The sequence below is a fragment of the Leucopleurus acutus genome (genome assembly GCF_964270905.1).
Source record: "Leucopleurus acutus genome assembly, chromosome: 18".
Classification (NCBI taxonomy): Eukaryota; Metazoa; Chordata; class Mammalia; order Artiodactyla; family Delphinidae; genus Leucopleurus; species Leucopleurus acutus.
This window is the reverse complement of record NC_139160.1, coordinates 18,571,721-18,579,616: the sequence shown is the minus strand read 5'-3', so window position 1 is coordinate 18,579,616 and position 7,896 is coordinate 18,571,721. Positions and strand designations below refer to the sequence as shown.

General features: G+C 45.7%; 1 pseudogene across 1 annotated transcript; it reads left to right on the top strand.

Annotated features, from left to right (window-relative positions):
- Positions 1-3,398: 3,398 nt before the first annotated feature.
- On the top strand, positions 3,399-4,336 carry LOC309974922 (calcium-responsive transactivator-like; annotated as a pseudogene). Its single transcript has one exon. The product of its transcript is annotated as a calcium-responsive transactivator-like (transcript).
- The last annotated feature ends 3,560 nt before the right edge of the window (positions 4,337-7,896 follow it).

Below are 7,896 nucleotides of genomic sequence, written 5' to 3'. Positions count from 1 at the left end.
AAAAAAAGAACACTGGAATCCCCATGCCCATTGGTCTCTGTGTGGCACCTACAAAGCCAAATTTAAGTGGGAAGATTGCTCTGTTATTTGGGAACCAAAGCCAGGGGAATAAGTGAGATGATTTTGGTGGCTGTTATTATCAAACTCAGCAACTCCCTTTCAACCATTTTCTGAGTTCCTTTGCAATGCATTTCCTTGTGTAAACCATCTTCCTTTACGCAGTGCAAATACCAACTAACTTGCCAATATCTTTAAACAGGCTAATATGGGCATACTCTACTGAGGTTTTTTTTTTTGGTAGGCGGGCCTCTCACTGCTGCGGCCCCGCCCGCTGCAGAGCACAGGCTCCGGACGCGCAGGCTCAGTGGCCTTGGCTCACGGGCCCAGCCGCCCCGCGGCACGCGGGATCTTCCCGTACCGGGGCACGAACCCGCGTTCGCCACATCAGCAGGCAGACTCTCAACCACTGCGCCACCAGGGAAGCCCTCTGCTGAGTTTGAATGACTTAATTTAGCATTGGGTATTTCCCAAAATTTTCATGTTCACATTTACAAATCATTGCTTAGCATGTGTTAGCTCTACAGATGGTTAATGTGAGGCTGACTTTTCAGAATCTAATCTTATGTACAGTTTTCTGGAAGCCTTTACCAAATACTGAAAACAGGTCAATGTTTCCAATTGTAGAAGGAGAAACAGGAAGACACTATAGAATAAAGACATGGTACCAGATTAATATTTGATTCCTGGCATGAGACTTTTTTTTAAATTCCCATATCAGATAGTCACTGTTTGTGGTAGGATCTCAGAAATGTAAACCCTTAAAAATCATGAGATACAAATGGCTCATACAACTCAACAACAAAAAAGCAAACAACCCAATCGAAAAATGGACAGAAGACCTAAATAGACATTTCTTCAAAGAAGACATACAAACCCACGCACATATGGTTACCTCATTTTTGATAGAGGAAGCAAGTATATACAATGGAGAAAAGACAGGCTCTTCAATAAGTGTTGCTGGGAAAACTGGACAGCTACATGTAAAGGAATGAAATTAGAACACTCCCTAACACCGTACACAAAAATAAACTCAAAATGGATTAAAGACCTAAATGTAAGGCCAGAAACTATAAAACTCTTAGAGGAAAACATAGGCAGAACACACTATGACATAAATCACAGCAAGATCCTGTTTGACCCACCTCCTAGAGAAATGGAAATAAAAACAAAAATAAACAAATGGGACCTAATGAAACTTAAAAGCTTTTGTACAGCAAAGGAAACCATAAACAAGACGAAAAGACAACCCTCAGAATGGGAGAAAATATTTGCAAATGAATCAACTGACAAAGGATTAATCTCCAAAATTTACAAGCAGCTCATGCAGCTCAGTATCAAAAAAACAAACAACCCAATCCAAAAATGGGCAGAACACCTAAACAGACATTTCTCCAAGGAAGATATACAGATTGCCAACAAACACATGAAAAGATGTTCAACATCACTAATCATTAGAAAAATGCAAAGCAAAACTACAAGATATCATCTCACACCAGTCAGAATGGCCATCATCAAAAAATCTAGAAACAATAAATGCTGGAGAGGGTGTGGGGAAAAGGGAACCCTCTTGCACTGTTGGTGGGAATGTAAATTGATACAGCCACTATGGGGAACAGCATGGAGGTTCCTTAAAAAACTAAAAATAGAACTACCATACAACCCAGCAATCCCACTACTGGGCATATACCCTGAGAAAACCATAATTCAAAAAGAGTCATGTACCACAATATTCATTGCAGCCAGGACATGGAAGCAACCTAAGTGTCCATCGACAGATGAATGGATAAAGAAGATGTGGCACATATATACAATGGAATATTACTCAGCCATAAAAAGAAACAAGATTGAGTCATTTGTAGTGAGGTGGATGGACCTAGAGTCTGTCATACAGAGTGAAGTAAGTCAGAAAGAGAAAAACAAATACCGTATGCTAACACATATATATGGAATCTAAAAAAAAAAAAAAAAGGTTCTGAAGAACCTAGGGGCAGGACAGGAATAAAGACGCAGACATACAGAGTGGACTTGAAGACACAGGGAGGGGGAAGGGTAAGCTGGGATGAAGTGAGAGAGTGGCACGGACTTATATATACTAACAAATGTAAAATAGATAGCTGGTGGGAAGCAGCCACATAGTACAGGGAGATCAGCTTGGTGCTTTGTGACCACCTAGACGGGTGGGATAGGAAGGGTGGGAGGGAGACGCAAGAGGGAGGAGATATGGGGATATATGTATATGTGTAGCTGATTCACTTTGTTATAAAGCAGAAACTAACACACCATTGTAAAGCAATTATACTCCAATAAAGATGTTAAAAAGTTTTTTAAAAGACATACAGACAGCCAATAGGCACATGAAAAGATGCTCAACATCACTGATTGTTAGAGAAATGCAAATCAAAACCACAGTGAGGTACCACTTCACACTGGTTAGAATGGCTGTCATTAAAAAGTCTGCAAATAACAAATGCTGGAGAGGGTGTGGAGAAAAGGGAACCTTCCTACACTGCTGGTGGGAATGTAAGTTGGTGCAGCCACTATGGAAAACAGTATGGAGGTTCCTCAAAAAACCAAAAAGAGAATTACCATATGATCCAGCAATCCCACTCCTGGGCATACATATATCCAGACAAAACTATAATTGAAAAAGATACATGCACTATTGTGAATAGTGCTGCATGTTCACAGCAGCACTATTCACAATAGACAAGACATGGAAACAACCTAAATGTCCATCGACAAATGAATGGATAAAGAAGATGTGGTACATAGATACAATGGAACAATACTCACCATAAAAAGGGATGAAATAATGCCATTTACAGCAACATGGATAGACCTAGAGATTATCATACTAGCTGAAGTAAGTCAGAAAGAGAAAGACAAATACCATATGATATCGCTTATATGTGGAATCTAAAATATGGCACAAATAAACCTATCTATGAAACAGACTCACAGACATAGAAGACAAATTTACTGTTACCAAAAGGGGAGGAGGGGATGGCGGGAGGGATGGATTGGGAGTTTGGGGTTAGCAGATGCAAACTATGATATATAGAATTGATAAACAAGCTCCTACTGTATAGCACAGGGAACTGTATTCAATATCCTGAGATAAACCATAATGGAAAAGAACATAAAAAAGAATGTATATATATGTATAACTGAATTACTTACTGTGCCGTTCAGCAGAAATTAATACAACATTGTAAGTCTACTATATTTCATTAAAAAAAAATCATGAGAGATATTACAAGGGTGCTGAGACATCCCTCAAAGTAAGAAAGGCTTTCGCATCGTTTTAATTTAAAAAGTATAATGGGGCACCCGCCACCATGTCGGTGGCCTTCGCATTCGCCCGGCAGAGAGGCAAAGGAGAAGTCATGCAGCAAACCACGCAGAAGATGCTAGATGAGAACCACCACCTGATCCAGTTCATCCTGGACTATCAGAGCAAGGGCAAGACGGTGAGTGTACCCACTACCAGCGGGCCCTGCACCGGAACCTGGTCTACCGGGCCACGATCTCAAACTCCAGCCAGAATATGCAGTCCCTGCTGTACGGCCGCCCACCCCGAGCAGGACGCCGGGCCTCGCCCGGCGGAGGGCTGTTCCGGAGCTCCTCTGACCAGGGCCCGCACTTCCGGGGCAGCCTCATTGATGCCACAGCCGCCTGCCTGCCACCGTCCTCCCTCACGCAGGCGCAGACCGACATCGGTCCGAACCACGTGTTCACGCGGCAGACGGCGCAGAGCGCGCTGCCCAGTGCCTCCACAAGCGCGTCAGGCAGCAGCCAGGGCTCGGGGCCCGGCTACAGCCACTCGGGACCGGCCTCGCAGAGCGTATCGCTTGCAGGGCCAAGGCGCCATTAGCAACGACGTGTCCTGGGCCAACATCAACATGCAGCCCAACCCAGGCGGCTTCGGCCCGCTACAGCTGGGTGCGGGGCGGGAGCCCGCACTACGCAGGCCAGTCCATGGCCATGATGGCCGGAGCGGGCAGGGGAGCAGCGCGGTGGGGCAGCGGCAAGTCCTCCCGGCAAGACTCCTCCCAGAGTACCTGTGCCAGGGGGAGAACAACTGTGGCGAGCTGTACGGCCACCGCCAGGCCACCTCGGAGCCCATGAGCCGGACAGACCCCCCGGACCACACGGCGATTACACCGACCAGCTGGCATCCTACGCCCAGCAGAGCTACTACCGGTCGTTTGAGGAGTCCGCGCAGCACTACCACAACGGCGGTAAGGCCGGCCGGGCCGCGTGCTGCAGGGCCTGATGTGTACGGGCTTTATGGCAGTGCAGGCCGGGCCCTGTGTCCCCACTTGCCTGTGTGTTAATGAAGGAGGAGAAGGGTCTCTCGGGGTAGACCCACCATGTGGCCCAGCTGACCATCTTGGGGCCTGTGAGCTGCTCTCGGAGCCTCCTCAGTCAAGACTGTCCTTTGTTCCAAAGGCGGGAGGGCGAGCGGCGGGGACCTGGGCACTCCATCTCCCGACTGAGCCAGGCGGGCGGCACACGTGGGGTGTGTTGGGCATGGCCTGGGCATTCCTTCCTGCTGGCAAATAAGGCGCACCTCTGGCAGAGGGACCTGTCAGACCGAGGGTGAGGCGGCGACGCGCTGGAAGCAGCTCCCCGGACAGAAAGCCCTGGTCTGTGGCGCTCGCCCATTTCCCTGGTGTGAACACTCCCACTCCCAATGACTTAAAACTGCCAAGGTGACATCACCAAACACGGATTTGGGAAGAAGCAGGCACATTCTGTTCTCTAGCGGGTGCCAGCTGGCCCCGGGCCTGTCGGGTGAAGGGACTTCCCACCAACCCCTGGAAGCCCGGAGAGGAGAGGAAACGATAAGCCCCACAGGGTGACGTGGTCCAGGCTCTCTTGTTTGGATGTCAGGCAGTGGGGAAAATGTAAGGGTTGCCAGGCCCCAGAGAGGAAAAGACAAACGGTACATACGGAACGGGTGACTTGACGATGTGACTTTTGGGGTGACCGTTTCTTAACTTGTAAAAACACAACAAAATTTACCATTTTTTTTTTAATGTTTTTAAATTTTATTTATTTATTTATTTATTTTTGGCTGTGTTGGGTGTTCGTTTCTGTGCGTGGGCTTTCTCTAGTTGCGGTGAGCGGGGGCCACTCTTCATCGCGGTGCGCGGGCCTCTCACTGTCGCGGCCTCTCTTGTTGTGGAGCACAGGCTCCAGACGCGCAGGCTCAGTAGTTGTGGCTCACGGGCCTCGTTGCTCCGCGGCATGTGGGATCTTCCCAGACCAGGGCTCGAACCCGTGTCCCCTGCATTGGCAGGCAGATTCTCAACCACTGCGCCACCAGGAAAGCCCCAAAATTTACCATTTTAAGTGCACAGTTCAGTGGCATTAAGTACATTCAAGTTGTCGGGCTGCCACCACCATCACCACCATCTCCAGAACCTCTCAACATTCCGAACTGAAACTCTGTCCCCTATCTCCTAACTCCCTATCCCCCACCCCGACCTTTGGCAGCCACTTTGTGTCTCTGATTTTGGCTACTCTGGGTACCTCATCTAAGTGGAATGATACAATAGTTGTCTTTTTGTGACTGGCTTATTTCACTCAGCATAGTGTCCTCAAGGTTCATCCATGTTGTAGCAGGTGTCAGAATTGCCTTCCTATTTAGGGCTGAGTGATATTCCATTGTATGTTTACACCACATTTTGCTTGTCCATTTATCTGTCAATGGACACTTGGGTTGCTTCCACCTTTTAGCTATTGTGAATAGTGCTTCTGTGAACATGGGTTTAAAAATATCTCTTCGAGACCCCGCTTTCAATTCTTTTGGGTATAGGCACACAGACCTCTGAGATATTGCGGGTTCAGTTCCAGACCATAATAAAGTGAATGTTGCAATTAAAAATTAAAAATTATAATGGAACAAATTAGCCAATAACACTGAAAGACTTGGGATACCCCAGACAGTTGACATTTGCTCAAAGGACCCACTGTGTGACGCTGCAGCTGTCTCTCCACCTCCCTAATCTCAGCACCTGTGGCAGCTTTTTCCCTGCATGAGCAACACGCACAATGGCAAGAGAAGGAGCATTTCAAATTTCCTACAGTAGGAAGAACCACTGCTTTGTAAGAGGTGATCTAGAAACAAAATCTTGGTGCAAGACCAGTGATGCCACTACACTGCTTATACACCACTACTGGTTGTGCCCTTGACCACAGAAGAACAGGAGCAGCTTGTGTAGTCAGAATCCATTGTTCAATTGCTTCAGCCCCATCATCCAAGTGGGACATCAGCAGATTGGTAAAAAGCCCTTCTGGGGGCAGTGGAGAGGAGGAGCCACTAACTTTGACCCCAAAATCCATGCAAGATATGTTAAAACTCCACACTCTCATCTCAGGTAACAAGCAATGCCCATGTGATTCCGTTGCTTCCATCTGAGCTGGGGCGGTCAAGCCCTGTTTTAACAAGGCCTGTTTTAACAATACCCCATACAACATCAGACTCCTCTCCCATAAGTCTCCGACAATTGTATTTCTTGAGAGTGATCCTACATGATCCCATAAAAATAAAAAATAAAAAACTCTCAGACCCAGATAATAAAATAATAGAACCTCTCTCTGAATCATCTGAAACATGCACACAGCATCCTCAACAGTAAACTTCATAAGGGCAGAAACTTTGGGTAAGTCTGGTTCACCATTATCTCCCAGGATCTAGCTCAGTGACTGGCAAATAGCATGCCCTCAATGACTGCATCTCTTTACTGTCCCTAAAGGTCAGGCTTCACTTGTGTGGTCCCAGGCTTCTGGCTGCCTCCATCTCCCTGAAGATTTCCAGGACAAGAGGCTACATCACCTCCCTACGCGGCTGAGTCATCTTCCTATCAGGAAATTGTTTCTGCCTTGGCTAAATAGGTAAGCAATTTCTGTCTATTTTAGACAGAAAACCTAAGTTTAAAAAAGATTAAGTGAATAGCTCAAGGTTATACACCAACTCTGACCCAGTTAGAAATAGAACCCAAGTGGTTCCTAACATTCAATCCTATAGTTTCAATACTGCTTATTTTGCAGAGGAACCTATCTTTATAATTTGCAGATATTGTTCCCAAATTGCTTGCTAGAAATTCTGCCTAAATATTGAAGGTAGAACAGCTTCATGCATCAAATAGAGAGAGAATATATATAAAAAGAAATTTTTCCCACATGAGTAATGAATCACTGTAAAAAACATTTGTTAGGTTGTTTCATTATAAAATAAAAGCATTCCTCCCGGCTGCCACCCAATCCAAATGCTCCGTTTTTGTTACTAAACAATCCTTTTAACACCAAGCCAAAAATAAGTCACAATGTTAATGCAAACAGCTTGCAAGCCAAATAAAAGGACTTGTGCCAAATTTATCAGAGTTAGAGGAAGATTGTGTCAGATCTGTCTGTCTCTGAGAAACTTCCTATTTCATCACCAGTCAATAGGGTACCAGCATCTGCTGATGCTCACTGAAAGACATGAGTAATAAGAGACAGCTTTAGAAAATACATTTTTCTTCCATAGTTAGCAATGCATGACTCACTAGAGATCTCCATACACTATACTGCATGAATGACTCAAAAGTCTACCAAGGATAGAGTACAATCACTTCTCTCTTCCTGCGCCAGGATTTCTCATTTCAATTATCACTGATCTGTTAGCTTACCTCAAGGGAGAAAATCTTGGTCCATTCTCCTTCCTCTTTTAAAAACAGTGGTACATGTTATGATATAAAAGTAAATATTGAAGTGCTACAGGAAAACAGAGACTAAACATTATAGTGAATGCTGAGAACCATCTTCAACCGGCCCAGCTCCCACCAT